Source organism: Zonotrichia leucophrys, unplaced genomic scaffold (genome assembly GCF_028769735.1).
Source record: "Zonotrichia leucophrys gambelii isolate GWCS_2022_RI unplaced genomic scaffold, RI_Zleu_2.0 Scaffold_59_292226, whole genome shotgun sequence".
NCBI classification, from domain to species: domain Eukaryota; kingdom Metazoa; phylum Chordata; class Aves; order Passeriformes; family Passerellidae; genus Zonotrichia; species Zonotrichia leucophrys.
The window spans coordinates 122,726-140,983 of NW_026992264.1; the positions used below are offsets into that span (position 1 = coordinate 122,726).

Here is an 18,258-nt window from a genome sequence, read left to right on the forward strand (position 1 = left end):
GACCCGAGGTTCTGAGATAAACCCTGAAATCACAACGCAACACTGAGGGGCTCGTGGTGTCCTTGTCCTCCATCTCTGTGCTCCAGGCGATCTCAGGGTGTTCTCCAGGCTGGGAACAGCCAAAGCAGCTGCAGGATTTTGGGCATGGACTCTGCAGGAAGTTTTGTGTCTCTGCTTTGGTGCCGTGTCTGGTATTTCGGGTCCTTGGCATGTACAATTTCCCAGAGCTGGTGATGGGAAAAGCTGGGTTTAGGTGGTAAAAGTCGAGTTTAGGTAGGAAAAGTTGGATTTAGATGGGAAGAGATGGGTTTAGGTGGGAAGAGACAGGTTTAGGTGGGAAGAGAAGGGTTTAGGTGGGAAAACCCAGGTTTAGGTGGGAAGAGCCGGGTTTGGGTGTTGTTTTCGGACAGTGGGTAAAACATTGGGAATTCCACTTCTGGCAGAGGTTCTGCAGCTTCCACAGAAATTCCCCTTTGTGCTGTCCTGTAGCAGCGTGCAGCTACAATGACGAGATCGTGTCCCGGGAGGCCACAGCCGACAGCAGGAGAAACAGACAAGAAAAACTCCTTCGTTGTTTAGCACAGGAGTCCATTTTATTTCCTCCCCCATCCTGTGCCGTGGGAGTGGGGGCAGGAGGGGGAGGCCCGGGAGCCCGAGCAGAGCCCCAGAGAGCCGAGAGCAGAGAGAAAAAAGAACAAAGCAGACCCACGGTGGGGAATTTATCAGGTGTCCATGGGAGGAGCCTTAGTGTCAGATTACAGCCTGCTCAGAACAGGAAAGCTCCGCACTGCCCTGGACGAATCCATGTCTTGGCTTGAAAAGATAGGTGTCTGGTAATGGGAAATGGAAAATGTAAACTTCTTTCCTCTGAATTATTATGATTTTGAAATTAAGAGGCTCTCAGGGAAAGATATGGGAAAAAGAATAAAAAGTTCTTTCCTAGGAAAATTAAAAATACGAATGCAATAGTACAAACAGAAAAAAAAACACTGTCAGAGTCAGAATCCAACCTGGCACCTTGTTGGTCAGGGTGTTGTCAGCAGTCTGATTAAATGGTGGCTGCAGTCCTCCTGTACTGACAGATGTGGTTCCGTTGAGCAATGATCCTGTTGAAGGCTGTACTTTTCCTCCGAAGATCCAGTGGTGTTGTAGATGGGCCTGGTCTTCCTTTAAGAATCCATTAGAGAAAAAAGCTGCTCCTCTGGGAATCCAGTGGGAAAGGTTGGCTGTGGACTTCCAAATCTCTGATTATATCCAGGTAGGAATGCTTGTTTCCTCCCTCTGGGCAGAGCTCCTCACAATGGAATGGTGTCATTTTTATCAGTCATGCAGTGGGATTCAATGGTCCATTAACAGAAGATATCTCCATGGAGGGAGGATTAGTTGTGGAAGAAATAAAGAAAACTGCCCAATTAACAGGCAATAACTGCCCCACCTCTAACTGACAGGAACAGAATACACACACCCATTTCCAATCTAAGACATTTTCCATCCTTTATTCTATTTCCATCTGCATCACAATGAAATCTTACACACAGCTCTCACTTAAAACTAGATTTTCCTGTGGTACATAATGGGCTTCTCCATCTTTGTGCATTACCCACAGTGTAACCAGTAGAGCAAAAACAATCCCACAGATGAGTTTGTCCTTGCCTGAGGTGGATGAATCCAAACAGTCTTTCCTAAAATACCTTTCACGTGTACCACAGGGACTTAATCTCCATCCACTGTGTGCAGGGGTTCAGACTGGGCAGGACCAGCTCAATTGATGGACCCTCAGGTGTTGATCATCCAGGTGACTTTTGCTAAGTTCCTTTCCCAGTTTCTAAAAATTCCCCTGCCAAGTAGGGGAAGTCTTCAGGGAAGTCTCAAGTAGTCCATTGCACCGTTCAACTTTCCCAGCAGCTGGTGCATGATAAGGGATATGATCTATCCATTCAATACCATTTGTCTGCCCCAGGGGTTTGTCAGGCCATTTTTGAAATGGCTCCCATTGTCTGAGTCGATTCTCTCAGGGGTGCCATGTCTCCACAGGATTTGCTTTTCCAGGCCCAGGATGGTGTTCCAGGCAGTGGTGTGAAGCACAGGGTGAGTCTTCAGCTGTCCAGTGGTGGCTTCCACCTATTGTTAGATGGGGGTTATGTATAAATTGTGAATGGGATGGGATTGTTAGAAACATGTTTGGAGTTGTCTTATTTTTTAGTATTAGTTTTATTATATGTTCATGATAATGGGAAGATGCTATTAGTTTATATCTTAGATAGAAGACTAAGAACTTAATGTTACAATTTACTTTAAAAGTTTTCTGACTAATTACACAAAGTAAAAGTATATTGACAGTAGTTCTACCTGCTATAAGTGTACATATTTTTGGTTAAAAAAAGGTTTGTTTATTTTGAATACAATACTCCCTTGTAAGTTTTAAAATACAATGTATAGAGCTTTATTATTAAGCTTAGAACTTCTTAATATTTTGTTAGATTTTTTTGTAGCTTAAGGAGTTATATAAGTGTTAGTATAGAGACTATTGTTTGATTTGTCTTTATTTGGCTATTTTTTACATTATTTTTTTGTTGTTGAATAATCTTATGGTTACTGTTTATCTTTGATTATAGGTTTTTTGGTTTTATGATTTGTTTTTTGTAGCCTTTTAAAAACTTTTTGATTTTATGGATTTTTAGAATTCTCTTTTTCCATTTACTTTAAAAGAAACTTTTATAATTGTGTTGTGTATAAAAGTGTTTTGTAGTTTTACTATAATATATTTGTTTATTACTTACCTAAAGTATTTTATTTTGCATTAAGTATTGTTATATTATAATATAGAAGTTTTAATGTTGTGAAAGTTTAGTTAAAGGGTATAAGTTATGTTTGAAACCAATTATAAGTTATTGTTTGAAAAAGTTTTGTTGGTTTGAAGGTTTTAATTTAAAACTTTTTTTCTATGTTTATACTTTTACTATTTTTGTAAGATTTTGAGAACTCTGTGAAATTTTTTTTCTTTTGTATGATAAAAACTTTTTGATTATTTTGTTTATTATTTGTTGCACACTGTAGTATGTAAGGTGTTACTACTAATATGACTATTAAAATACTTAACACATATAGACTTTTTTTATAAAGTTTGTTTAGTTAAGGTGCAAATTTCTATTTTTTGGAATGAATTATCTAATTATGACTTACTTTTTTTTAATTTGAGTTGTTAAATCTTTTAGCTTTTGTATGTTTTTTTTGATGGATTTAAAATTATTAGATAGGTATATACAATTCAGTCTTTTAAATCCTTTACAACTGTGTTTATGTGTTAGTAAAAGAAAACTGTTGCTTTATTTTGAAGGGTAGTATGTTTAACACTATTAACATTTGTTCACATATCACTGTTTGTAGTGGATGTGGTATTAGTTTGTTTGCTTAGCCAACTTGATTTAATTGTTTTAATCATATTGTTGAAATTAGTTGGGGGTAAAAATAAACTTGTTGAAACTTTTTGTAGTATTTTAAGGTATGAAACTGTTTGTATTATAAGAAGCAATTAAAACTAACTAACACTAGTATATTATTTGATTTTGGTGGGGTTTTTTGTGAGTTAATTTTTGGCAAAAAATCTTTCTATATATAGTAATTTTAAAACTTTGGTTTTGACTTTAAATTAAATTTTACTTTTGAAAGTCTCTCTAATTGCAGCCCTGAGATTTGTGAAAAGTCTCTGTTTCGGCCCGCACGTTCAACGAACGAGCCGGACTTCTTCAGTTTTCAGTCTCAACATTGTTTATTATATCTTATCTACAAAAATTTTCTGCTGCCCAGCCAAGGTCTGCTCAGCAGGGCAGCCAGCAGCACTCTGACCGCCCTTGGGGCAGTGTTGTATTTTTATATTACAAACTATGTATAACATATTTACAATTACTTTCCAATACCTATCACCTATGTTAGACAGTGCACTTCTAATTCTAAACCAATCCCAAAGTGCCAGTATCACAGCAGAAGATGGAGGCAGAGAAGAAGAAGAAGGACTAGACATGCCCAAGTCCCTCCATCTTGTCCCCAAAACCCCTATTCTAAAAATCCCAAAATCTACCTTTTCACCCAGTGATACTTTTATTATTACATTATTTAAACTTCTGTGACTTTCAGGTCCTCATACAAAGCTGGTAATTTGCTCCATGGCTCATAATCAAACCCACAGGTGTTCTGGGCTGCGTGCCAGGGTCTCCGAGCCCCCGACAGGGGGCCCAGCAACTCTGGACACCCGGAGGGATGTACTGAATTCCGACAAAAGTCTAATATTTTTAACAACAAAATAAAAATGATGCTTTTGCCAAAAATTAGCTCTATGGAACTAATTATTGACACGTTTTTAAATAGCATAAAATTAGCATTTGTTGGTTTTACTGACAAATAAGGAACATTAGGTGTGGCTTGTGATCTTTTGGTTTGGTTCACATTTGTGTACTTGTTTTCATGGTTTTGGACTTTTTAACATGTTTTGGGGTGTGATATGGTTTGATGGTTTTGGTTGGAACTCAATTTTTGTACTTGCAGAGACAGAAGTATACCTTTTGCTTTAAGTAATTAATTGGAAAGGACTTTTAATTTGTTTGGTTTTAGGGTTTTTAATTAAAACAGGGTGTTTAATTAAAACAAAAATAAATTTTTTATTTTTGAGTTTTGCTGGTGCGTTATTTGAAAAATGTTTAAAAATTGGTGGATTGGGTTTTACAACAGAGTTCTTTAAAAATTAAAAACATATAAATGTTTGTTTAACTTTATTTGAGGTGTGACCTTTACTCCCCTCTTCTCTTGATTAAGAATGTGTTTTAATATTTGATTTTTTTTAATAATTGTTTGACTTGTGGGAGAGCAAGGAATACTAAAGATGTGATGAACACCCTCGGTTTTTTTAAAATATGGGTAATTTTTGAGATATATATGTGGGACTATTGTAGGTTTTTACTTTTTGGGGTAAACTTAATGATGCAAAAATTTGTAAAAAATGGTGATAGGTATGATTACTTGTTTCACATGTGTGAGAAGAGAAGTAAAAATTTTACTAGAGAATGTGTTTACTGAAACATTAATATTTTAAAATTTATTGAAAGAATGGTATTTAGTGGTATTCGTTTGCCACAACTGCAGGTTTTGTAAGCTTTGAGGGTTGATGGCTCTTGTAGAAACAGGAGGCTTTATAAATTGACAGGTAAGTACTGACAGTAGTTTTAGCTTGACTTTTGGAAATTTGAAACATTGATACAAGTGCTTGTGCATTTTGGGGGGAAAAGGCATGTCTTAGTTTTGCTTGTTTAAAAATGTTTGGTAAAGTGTCTGAAATAACTATTGTTAGTTTGATTGCTCTCACGATTTTCCTACTAAAGATCTAGGAAGCAAAGAATGAGCCTTGATGTGAGAAACAAAATATAGATTAATTCTATATTGTAAAGTTACATAAAGGTATGAAAGCTAATGATATAAACTGTTATTACTAACATTTTTTAAATTGATCTTTTTAATCATTTAACCACATGAGCAACATAAGTAGAATTTGTGATTAAATTAAAAGGTTGTGAAAAGAGCTGAAAAGCTTGAACTATAGTAGTAAGTTCAACAATTTGAGGAGATCTTTTTACTATTTGAATATCTGACTATATTTGAATATCTGACTCTTAATCAATAGTTCTTTGGTTTAACCAAGTGATGACAGATTTGTGACTTTTGCTGGATTTATTAGTGAAGAGAGTTCTTGCATTTAAAGGTTCTTTACTTAACATAGGTTTCTCTCTAAAGCTTAATTTTGTTTGTAATAATTTGTGAGTTGGGTAATGAATAGAACAAACACGTGGGAAGTTCAACAATGTATATTACAAATCATTAGAATTTTGTATTGTTTAATTAAGATAACATTTTTAAAACGGTAAATAGATAACTGGAAATTTTTGACTTGTTAAACTTAATAAACTGTTTGGTTTGGCTTTAATTATAATTTGGGAAGTCATCTTTAAAACTGTAAAAATAGTCTTTGGAAACTTGTAGGGAAGAAAAACCTATTGTAAACAAAGGATTTTTCTTAGAAGAGTTTTACTGAAAAATGAGACTATAAAGATGTATTTTTTCTCTTAAAATTGTAAAAACTGAAGGCTTTTTTGGAATATAGTGATGAGTTTGTTGTCTTTGGAGAGCTTTTATGACTTTGTTAAGGGCTGTACCAGCGTTAGATGTTAGAGTTTTAGGAGAGTTGATGTTGTAGTTTCTTCATAATAAATTGAAAAGTGGATTTAGCTCATCGTTGGTAATTTTTAAAATAGGTTTTACTTAATTGGTTTTTCTTAGAAGTTGTAAATTTTGTAGGTTGTTGACACTGGTTTGGAGATGTATCATTTGTGGTGTAATTGGTTTTTCAGTTATCTTCTGTTTTAGATACTTTTAGGTGAAACTTTTTGAATTTTGGTTATAGAAATTTGAAGGTTAGTAGTTTGGATTTTAGTAACAACACTAGCACCAGTTTGTTTTGTTTTTGTTTGTGATGGAGCTGTGATGAGCAAATTATCTATGTTATATCCAGTGAAAAATCATGGATCTTGGATACTTTTGTTGGACTGGAGACAAAGTTTGTGTGACAAAATATTGATAAATTATAGGTGAATTCCTCATTCTTTGGGTCAATGATTTTTAGTGATATCTCTGTATGGGTTCTCCTTGATTGATGATGGGAACTGAAAAGGTAAATTTTCAGTATTGGAGTATTATTAGGATGAAGTGGGATATGGAAAAACCAGTCTTTTAAATTAATGATGATGAGAGGCTGGTGTTTTGGGATTCTTGATAAAGAAGGGAGTTTAGGTTGAAGAGGTCTTATGTCTTTAATCACTTTATTGATCTTTTTCAGGACATGAAGTAAATTCTAGGAGTCTAATGTCTTTTTATAGGTGATGAATATTGCTGAATTTTAGAGACTATTTGTGGGGGTGATGTGACTTTGCTGTAATTGTTCTTTTATTAATCTTTTAAGGATTTTTTTAAAGGTTATTGATCAATTTATATAGGATGAATAGTTATCTAGTTTAGTTTTGACGTGGTTTTTATCACAGGTGTACTTCTAGTTTTGTTCTCTGTTGGGACAGGACATATCTCTTCTAGAAGGTGAGAGGATTCTGAACAACAAAAGGATGCACTGCTGCTGCCTTTCTTTTAGGACTTGTTAATTATGGATGTACTTTGTAAACACAGAGTAGTGCCTCTAATCTTTGTGAGGGAACTTGCAGGAGCTTCTAGATCTTAATCACTGGGCTAAAACATGTGAGAGATTACAGTGATATTTGCGCTAGTATTTGGTGCGCTTGTAGTGTAAATTGTTCTGCTATGATGAGTTAGGTTGTAAGTCAACTTTGGTTCTTTGTGTAAACATTGTACTTAAAAGATTTTAGGACTTGAGATACTAAATTTGAAATTAAGGGACTCTCAGGCAAAAATATGGGAGCAGAAAATAACAGTTCTTTAATAGGGAAAAGGGAAAAAAAAATGATAAAATAAACAATGTACACTAGAACAACACTCACAGAGTCAGAACCCAACCTGACACCCTATGGGTGGCAGTCCAATTGGAAATGTGTCTGCAGTCCTCCTGAAGTGTCAGGTGTGGTTCTGTTGGAGCAAGGGGGATCTGTAAAGAAGGATGCATTCTTCCTCTGAAGATCCAGGGGAAGACGAGACAGCTGCTGTTCCTCTGGGGAATCCCGTGGAGAAAGCCCTGCTGGTGTTTAAAAAACTTCTGGATTATATCTGGGTAGCAATGCTTGGCTCCTGCCTGTGGGCGGAGCATCTCACAATGGGATGCTATAGTTCTTATCAGTCATGCAGTGACATTCAATAGTCTGTTATCAGCAGATGTCCCCTCCCCAGGGAGGTGTGAATGTGGTCACTCAAAAAGAGAGATAAGGTAAACTGTCAACTTCACAAAGGTAATCTGCCATACAGATGGTAATGGGAAATATCTTGAATTGCAATCTTCAACAGAGGGCTTCCCTTAGTGGTGGCTCTGTTGGTCTCTGGTCAAGTCACCACTCTGTGAGAAGCTCTTCCCACACTCAGGACACTGATAGGGCCTCTTGCTGGTGTGGATGCGATGATGCCTGATGAGGTTGGAGTTGTGGTTGAAGCCCTTCCCACAGTCAGGGCAGTAGAAGAGTCTCTCCTCTGTGTGAATGCGCTGGTGGTGGAGGACGGCTCAGAAACCTCTTCCTGCATTGCTCACACTCGTAGCGCCTCTCCCTGCTGTGGTTTCTCAGGTGGACAATCAGGCTGAGGCTGTGGCTGAAGCTCTTCTCACACTCCCTGCACTTGTGGGGTCTCTGCCCATTGTGGCTCCTCATGTGGACAATCAGGTGGGAGCTCTGGCTGAAGCTCTTCCCACTTGTAGGGGCCTTCCCCCATGTGGCTCCTCAGGTGTTTGATCAGGTTGGCACGGTCGCAGAAGCTCTTCCCACAGATGGCACACTTGTAGGGCTGTTCCCCTGTGTGGTTCCTATGGTGTCTGGTCTGTTCAGAGCTCATCCTGAAGCTCCTTCCACACTCCCAACACTTGTATGGCTGTTCTCCTGTGTCGATTCTCCTGTGGCAGATCAGTTCCAATCTCCACCTGAAGCTCTTCCCACATTTTGAGCACTGGTGTGGATTCTCCCCATCCTGAAGCTGCTCATGGACCCCCAGCTCTGAGCTCCAGCCGCCTCCCAGGCCCAGGGTGGGTCTTTCCTCCTTAGATCCCTGTGATCTGCGTTTGCAGCCCCTCCTCGTGAGGGATCTCCGAGGTTTTTCCTCCCCATTGGATTCCTGTGCTGTGGAGCTGCTCAAAACGGCCTCATCCACAAGGTTCTGCTGTGGGGATTTGTCCTCCCTGGTCTCCATCCTCAGCTCCTGGTCTGGGGGAGGAAGGACAAGGAGAGGATGGGATTTGCCTCCATGCCACAGGGAAGGGCAAGGAGATCCCCCCAGTGCGTCCCCAGCAGGACAGCTTTGGCAGCAGGGCTGTCCTGCAGCCGGGGGCTGTGCTGGGCTGGGAGATGGAGGAGGAGAGAGGGGGAAAGGGGCACTGACTTCCTCCTCACCTGCCTGGGCTCCCTGGGCATCTTCTTCCTTGCAGCCTCCTCCTTCTCCTTCCTCAGGCCAAGGTTTGGGAATGGGAAATCCTGGTTTGGGGGAAAAGAAGGAATGAGTGTGTTTGGTTTCATGGTCCCTCTGCCTGTCTTGATTTGAAAAGACAGGTGTCTGTTAACAATGGTAGGACCTTTCCTTGAAACGGGAAATGTAAACTCCCTCAGAATTAATACAATTTTTAAATTAAGGGACTGTCAAGCATAAATATGGGAATAGGAAGAATAGTTCTTTCCTAGGAAAATTGAAATAAAAGTGCAGTACTACAAAAATATCACAGAGAGAGTCAGAATCCAACCTGAGACCCTGTTGGTTTTGGTTTCCTTCTTCATTCAAGGTCCAAGTGGCCTCTCTTATTTTCCTCTAAGTTGGAAATTCACATTCCTGTCATCTTGTTTGAGGCAGTCTTGTGAGCTACAAGCACAGGAAATTAATAGACTCTACAGATTAAATAATTCAAGGCAGCACAATTCGACAAAATCTGATATAGATTTCTAACCCAAGTTAATTCTCAGCCCCATGTCTCAAAGGGATCAACAGAAACCTTTTCATTTCAGGACCAAAACAAAGGGATTTACGTGTCCTGCCAACAGAGCATGCACATGCTTGGGTGGGTGGGAAGAACCTTTATTGGATGGGCTTCCACCCCACCATCTCCAAAACCAGGGGTTTGCCCCAGTCTGTCCCCATTTGGCTGTGGAAGATGCCCATGGGCCAGACAGAATTAAAAGGATGGATTTATGTTGGAGACGACCTCCAAGGCTATCCAGTATTACTTGATGACACCAGAAGATGCAAAAAGTGAGCTTTTTCTGGGCTCAGAAGTCGACAAAACTGCTCTCCACAAGGGATTTCGGATGTTGGGCTGTGGCTGTGTGCAGGTGCCCTAGCGGAGCCAGGAGGATGTGGAGCCCCCCAGCCAGGTGTCTTCCCAACACGGATCACCGGCACCACGGATCACCAGGGCTCTGCCCATCGGCGCTCACTGGGGATCATCCAGTGTGGATCCCATGGGGGATGGAGCTGGAGGAGCACATGAAACTCTCCCTGCATGCGGGGCACTTGCACGGCTTCCCTTAGTGCTGGCTTTGTTGGTGTCTGCTCAAGTTAGAGCTCTGTGAGAATCTCTTCCCACACTCTGGACACTCATAGGGCCTCTCCCCAGAGTGGATGCGCCGGTGGGTCACGAGGGTGGAGTTGTCCTTGAAGCCCTTCCCACAGTCAGGGTAGCGAAAGGGCCGCTCCTCCGTGTGAATCCGCTGGTGCCTGACAAGATGAGAGCTGATCTGAAACTTCTTCCTGCACTTATCACACTCGTTGGGCTTCTTCCCAGTGTGGCTCCTCAGGTGGTAGATCAGGTGGGAGCGCTGGCAGAAGCTCTTCCCACACTCCCCACACTCATAAGACCTCTCGCCAGTGTGGATCCTCTTGTGGACAATCAGGTTCGACTTGTGGCTGAATCTCTTCCCACACTCGGGACATTCGTAGGGCCTCTCCCGGGTGTGCATGTGCTGGTGGCTGACAAGGGAGGAGTTGTACTTGTAGCCTTTCCCACAGTCAGGGCAGAGGAAGGACCTCTCACACTCAGTGTGAGTGCACTGGTGCCTGAGGAGATCAGAGCTGGTCTGAAACCCCTTTCTGCATTTATCACACTCATAGGGCCTCTCCCCTGTGTGCCTCCTCATGTGGACAATCAGGCAGGAGATCTCCAGCTGAAGCTCTTCCCACACTACTCACACATGCAGGGCTGTTCCCCCAAGTGGATTCTCATGTGACAGATAAGGTTGGATCTCCACCTGAAGCTCTTCCCACATTTCAAGCACTAGTGGGACTTCTCCTTTCCCTGAAGCTGCTCATGGACCCCCAGCTCCGAGCTCTGGCTGTCTCCCTGGCCCAGGGTGGGTCTTTCTTCCTCAGATCCCCGTGATCTGCGTTTGCAGCCCCTCCTCTGAGGGATCGCCAGGGCTTTTCCTCCCCGTTGGATTCCTGTGCTGTGGAGCTGCTCAAAACAGCCTCTTCCACAAGGTTCTGCCATGGGGATTTGTCCTCCCTGGTCTCCATCCTCAGCTCCTGGTCTGGGGGAGGAAGGACAAGGAGAGGATGGGATTTGCCTCCATGCCACAGGGAAGGGCAAGGAGATCCCCCCAGTGTGTCCCCAGCAGGACAGCTTTAGCAGCAGGGTTGTACTGCAGCCAGGGGCCGTGCTGGGCTGGGAGATGGAGCAGGAGAGAGGGGGAAAGGGGCACTGACTTCCTCCTCACCTGCCTGGGCCTCCTAGTCTTCCTAGGCCATCTTCCTCTTCCTCACGACCTCCTCCTCCCTCAGGCCAAGTTTTGGGAATGGGAAATCCTGGTTTGGGGGAAAACAAGGGTTGAGCGCATTGGGTTTGATTGTCCCGCTGCCTGTCTTGGTTTGAAAAGACAGGTGTCTGCTAAGGAAGGCAGAGCCTCCCTTAAAATTGAAAATGTAAACTCCCTCCCTCCAAATTACTATAATTTTGAAATTAAGGGGCTCTCAGGGAAAGATATGGAATTAGGAATTACAGTTCTTTGCTAGGAAAAATAAAATAAAAAATGTAGTTGTACAAAAAACCACTGTCTGAGTCAGAATCCAACCCGACATCCTGTTAGTCAGGGTGTTTGTTGCACTCCAATTAAATGGTGGCTGCAGTCCTCCTGGAGGGACAGATGTGGTTCTGTTGAAGCAGTGATCCTGTTGAAGGGTGTAGTTTTCCTCCAAAGGTCCAGTGGTGGTGTAGCTAAGTCTTGTCTTCCTCAGCAAATCCAGTGGAGAAGAAACGCTGCTCCTCTGGGAATCCAGTGGGAAAAGCCTGACTGTGGTGTTGAAATCTCTGTATCCAGCTAGGAATGCAGCCCCCAGGTTGCCCAGTTTGCCTCTCCTTCTCCCCAGGCAGGGTTCTCCCCCGGCCCCAGCGGGTGGGAGCAGCCGAGAGCCCCGCGCTGCCCATCCCAACCTGTCCCAGCTCCATCCCTGCTCCTGCCGCGGGCTGCGAGGTCTGCGGGCCCGGGGCAGGAGGAATGGAATGGTGGAGTGGGGAGGGGGAAGCAGCAGGACAGGGGCTGGAGGGAACAAGAGAAGGAGGAGGAGCAGGAGGCAGGGAGGAGGACGGGTGGGAGGAAGAGCTGGGAGAGAGGAGGAGGAGCGGGATGTGGAATTGGAGGGACCACACGCTCCAGCCACGTGGGTGGGGGTATGTATTCCATTGCCATCTGTTAGAGGTGGGCCAGTTATCTTCTGTTAATTGGGCAGTTTTCTTTATCTCTTCCACAACCCCTCCAAGGGAGATATCTTCTGTTAATGGGCCATTGAGCCCCATTGACAATCCTCCCTCCATGGAGATATCTTCTGTTAATGGGCCATTGAGCCTCACTGCAGGACTGATAAAATTACATCATCCCATTGTGAGATGCCCCACCCATGGGGAGCAGTCAAGCATTCCTACCTGGATATAATCAGAGGTTTCAGACCAGCTCTGATCTCCTCAGCCCACCAGCACACTCACACAGAGGAGACACCCTTCCTCTGCCCCGATTGTGGGAAGGGCTTCAAATACAACTCCTCCCTTGTCAGCCACCAGCACATGCACACCCGGGAAGAGGCCCTATGAGTATCCAGAGTGTGGGAAGAGATTCTCACAGAGCTCTAACTTGAGCAGACACCAACAAAGCCAGCACTAAGGGAAGCCGTGCAAGTGCCCCGCATGCAGGGAGAGTTTCATGTGCTCCTCCAGCTCCATCCCCCATGGGATCCACACTGGATGATCCCCAGTGAGCGCCGATGGGCAGAGCCCTGGTGATCCGTGGTGCCGGTGATCCGTGTTGGGAAGACACCTGGCTGGGGGGCTCCACATCCTCCTGGCTCCGCTAGGGCACCTGCACACAGCCACAGCCCAACATCCGAAATCCCTTGTGGAGAGCAGTTTTGTCGACTTCTGAGCCCAGAAAAAGCTCACTTTTTGCATCTTCTGGTGTCATCAAGTAATACTGGATAGCCTTGGAGGTCGTCTCCAACATAAATCCATCCTTTTAATTCTGTCTGGCCCATGGGCATCTTCCACAGCCAAATGGGGACAGACTGGGGCAAACCCCTGGTTTTGGAGATGGTGGGGTGGAAGCCCATCCAATAAAGGTTCTTCCCACCCACCCAAGCATGTGCATGCTCTGTTGGCAGGACACGTAAATCCCTTTGTTTTGGTCCTGAAATGAAAAGGTTTCCCTTTGAAAGCCCGGAAACTGGGGTAGAAATAAAGGTGTTGAACTAAGGCATAGAGGGGGACCTGTGGGGGACAATGATATGGATGGGGACATGGGGGGACATGGCCATGGATGTGGATGTGGGGAACGTGGATGAGGACACGATCTGGGACATCATCAATGCCACCACTACTGCCACCACAGTGCCACCACTACTGTCATCTCAGCCATGGCCAAGTGCTGTCCAATGCAGTCCCTGCCACCTTATCTTCACTGTCACCACTGAGGTGTCCCAGCTGAACGTCATCCCTCTACCAGGGCAGGATGGGAACTTGTTCAGCTGGTGACAAGTGGCCCAGAAGTGAGTGACAGTTCCCAGGGTGTCCCAAGGCCATTGTGCTCTGGGGACCCCAAGCACACCTTGAGACAGGCTGGGGAAAGGGCAAGGGTCAGTGTCACCCACGGGGTCATGTGGCCCCCTGCTCGGTGTCATGGGAGGCGTCCTGGTGGCAGTGTCCCCACAGGTGTGGCAGCATTGTCCCCTCATGTGTGCCCTGGTGGCATCGTGTTCTCTCCCCTTCATATGTCCCTATCCCCCGCTGTGGCTCCCTGTGAGCCCTCTGTGCGTCCCTGTCCTGCCCCATGTGTCCCTGTCTCCCCTATGAGTCCCTGTCCCCTCCCATGTGTCCCCCTCCCTCCTCCTATATCTCTGTCCCCTGCCCCCAGCAGGTCCAAATTCTCTGAGGTCCCAGGGCTGCGTCTTTCCGGGTGTCCCTATGTCCCGCAGGCCCCATGGTCCTCCAGGTGTCATCGTGTCCCTCTGCATGTGTTGTATTGCACTAAATAGTTTATTTAGTTGTTGTTTTGCACTGGGCAATTGGAAATTTGTGCTGAGTATGATATGTCATGTAGATTGTTATTTCCTCTCTCCCATCACATGGTCTCTCCCTCATGCACCCCTCTGCTATGTCACCTGGTGGTTTGGCCCCTGGTCACCCCTTCCCTTGCCCCTCCTCAATGGTATCCCATTGGCTGCGGTCCTCTTTCCCCGCCCCCATCCCTTCGGGTATAAAAGTCTACTGCAAGCGTGTCACACCCTGTTTTCCACAGAAGCATCCTGTCCCAGGCCAATAAGCAGGACACTCATCCCCATGTGGAGAAGAGCGTTTCTCATCTTTTACTTTTGTCCATGTAAGACCGTGTGGGCCAGAGTCCAGAGCTAGCCAGGTTGGACTCATACAGCAGTCCAAGATACACGGATTCTTTCAGGTGGCGCTCCACGTGGTCGTCTCCCACGACGGTCACAAAAGAGCTGATAATTCCCATGAGTGGATTATGTTAGCTTTTGGGACTTTCACCTTCCTCTGACTTCTTTGTCGCATTTTTGTTGGCAAGAAGGCTAGAGGGTGGAATCAGTTTACCCAGCAGAATGTTAATTCTGTCTCTGCCTGTGTTGGAAAAGAAATGAAATTTAGCAAAATGTTTTATTATAGTTTAGTTATGAGTTTTGTGTGAATTGGTTTGTTAAAAATAGTTTTGTAGCCGTTGATAATATGTGTTGAGTTCTGTGTAACCTTGGCAGGTGGCATTAGGAACTTAATAAACATTAAACGAGGGTAGGAGAGTAAGAAGACTAACCAGTTTGGGGGGGGTAGCATACAATAGGACAAGCAAAAGATTTATGATTTTGCCTGTGAACTAGGGAATGTATTACAAGGGGTCCGTCGTTTGGCAAAGGGCTACTGTTTCTTGGAGACTTTGTTATGAATTGCATGTATATAAAAGGAAAACACCCTTGTGTGAATTTCGGGGCTCTGATTTTGGGACGTTAGTCCGCAGGCCCCCGGGCCTTTCAATAAAGCACCACACAAAACTTATCCGAGTTTTGTGTCCTTTATCAATCGGGCAGCACCTGGGACAAAATTTGAGCCTTGTTAACGGTGAAAGCAGAACAGGGAGATGGGACAGTGTCTCAATTTTTCCCGGTGTTCCTGATAATTCGGAAAGAAGTCCTAAAGAGGGATTTGAAAGGACAGCCAGAGTAAGTCTCCCCTGCCGCGGCTTCTCCTACCTCTCCTCCCAAACCCTCTGCCCCTGAACTGAGAGAGATGAGCGAGGCTCCCCGGCAATCACAGGGTACCTCTGGCAGGGTACTGCCACTGCTTCCCTGGCCATCCACCTCCTTCTCAGTACCCTGGCTCTGACAGTTGTGCGCAGGTTGACAGAACACCTTCCCTGCACCCCTCTAACCTAGTTTCTGTTATCCCAATTTCGCGTTCTGACCCCCCATCCCCAAAATGGCTACGAACACATGGCTGGCATTCAGGATACTGCTGATCGTATGGCTGGAGCCCAAAATGGCGGCATCCACGTGTTTCAGCCCTCCACTTAGCCCTCTTCTCCTCACAATCCCTTTCGCCCACCAGTCCTCTCCCCCAACCCCTTCTGGTCTCACAACCCCTACCTTCCCTTGGATGCTCCTCGCCCTCCCTTCATGTTCCCGCCCCCATTACATCATCCTGTGATCCTGCCCTGGTTCCCACGGTTGCCCCGCCCTCCTGCCTTTTCCCGTTTCCTGCGCCCCCTTGCCCGCGTCCCAAGAGGATGGGGCTGAGGGCTGGGGGGGTGGGGCCGAGGGCCGGGGGGGGTGGGGCCACACCCAGTTCCCACGGGGCTGAGGCAGGGGGAGGGGATGTCCCCCCTCCCAGTTACCAAGGCAGCGGGGGGGGCAGGGGGGGGCAGAGGCAGGGGGTGTACTCCCTCCCAATCCCCATGGGGGTGGGGTGAAGGGTGTTTACCCGCCTGCTTCCCAAGGCAGTGGGGCTGGGGAGGGGGTTATTCCCTTGTCAGGTTCCCATGAGGGTGGGACTGAGGGAGGGGGTGGTCCCCTTCCCGGTTCCCATGGGAGTGGAACTGGAGGAGGGGGTGGTTCCCCTGCCGGGTCACAAGGGCTGCAGCTGAAAGGGGAAACCCTGGCGTTCAAAACCAGGAGGAAGAAGTCATCCCCTTGGTAGCTCCTGTTCAATACACAGGTGGTAGGGCCGGCCCCAGAACATACCAAGCCCTTCTCATACCAGACAAAGCGTGAGTTATGTAAAAGTCAATTAGAATTTGGGAGAAATAGTGAAATTTTTAGAAGCATGATGAGAGCTACGTTAACATCCCTTGAATTTGTTCCTACTGACTTCCTAGATCTTTTCCAGTGCCTGCTTACCCAGTCAAAGTTTGATCCATGGGAAAGCTCCTGAAAGAGGTCTCTCAGGGATCTCTTGGAGGAACTTAAGCAAATCCCCTAGGGTGCCAAAGATTTAGAAAATAATAACATTATTTATGAACATTTGTGCAGCGAGGGGGAGTGGGCTAAGCCTGAGGACCAAGCTTGGGTGTTGTCAAAATTCATTCTAGATAAGATTTCAAAGGCTGTAGATAAGGCTTTTAACCAGCTACCAACTGCTGAAGCTAGTGGTAGTTTCCTTGACATTAAACAGTCTCTTTCAGAAAGTTTCTTGCAGTTTCTTGCAACTGGCTCCATGCACAGGTTGAGAGACAAATACAGGACCTCAAGACACAAGCGGAGATAGTGAAAGAGATGGCGCAGAGGAATGCCAATGAAGCCTGCAGCAGGGTGCTCCTGGGACTGCCTCTCAACCCCCCACCTACACTGGCAGAGATGATGGAAGCCTGTGCTAGGAAGGCGGAACTGTTTGCTGCACGGGAGGCGTGGTCAAGGCTGACAAACCCAGAGACTGTGGCAGCTGTATCTCCAGGAGTGAGGAGGCAACAGATGTCACTAGAGCAACTTCAACATGTCATTTGCTTCAGATGCAAAAAACCAGGACACTTTGCCTAAGACTGCCCCCAAAGCCAGCAACAAAAGACACCCTTCACACCAAAAAACTACAAATTTGTGGGTATTGGGCATGGGCAGGAATCCCCTCTCGGCTTTTAGGAGGGCCATGTACCATTGGGCGGTTGTCCTTGTTGACACCCAACCAAACCATGATTGGCAATTGCATTCAAAAGAACAATTCGGCCAGCAAAATTCAAAAGAGAAGCATTGACAATTTGGACCCAAATTGTGATGCAGACATCCTCCATTGGCCCAAGTCAAAAAGAGTTGCCATATCCCTGTTCCTTCCATGGGTTGCAGCAGCCAAGGCTCTATGTGAATTGGGCCACCTAGAGTGCTGGGTAGTCAAACAGGCAAACTTGACATCCATGGCCATCAGCTCCCTCCTAGAGGACGAGGAGATTACCAGGCAGGCCATACTCCAAAATCGTGCGGCCATAGATTTCCTCCTGCTGCTGCATGGACACGAGTGCCAGGAATTTGAAGGACTGTGCTGCCTGAACCTAGCATCAAAGGCACCCAACATCCACGCAGCTCTCCGAGAAGTGAAAAGCCTGATCGGACGAGTCAAGCAGGAATCTGAGGACTGGTTCAGCGGGAGGTTCAAGGACTGGGGACTCTTGGGGTGGTGGACTTCTATAATTAGGACAATTTTGTTGGTTTTTGTTGTTCTTTTTCTAGTCATATTAGCGTTTGGGATTCTACATCGCATACTTTTAAAGGCTATCAACGGTTTGGTCTGCAGCACCGCAGAAGTCAACCGCACAGAGTTTGTGGACCTAAAGCAAATTGACAGGCCCGCAAATCATGAGTGGTGGACAAATTCCTAATCTGCAGCAGAAATAGTCAGATGCATTTCCTTTTATTTTGTTAAGAGAAAAGGGGGATGTGATGTATTGAACTAAATAGTTTATTTAGTTGTTGTTTTGCAGAGGGTGATTGGAAATTTGTAGTGAGTATGTTATGTCACGTAGATTGTTATTTCTCTTCTCCCTTCCCTCATGCACCCCTCTGCTATACTCCCTGGTGGTTTGGCCCCTGGTTACCCCTCCC

The 18,258-nt window shown here is 45.2% G+C and overlaps 1 pseudogene; it reads right to left on the reverse strand.

Moving 5' to 3' along the window:
- Positions 1–8,017: 8,017 nt before the first annotated feature.
- Positions 8,018–18,258, reverse strand: part of LOC135460587 (zinc finger protein 436-like) — a 32,181-nt pseudogene continuing 21,940 nt past the window's right edge.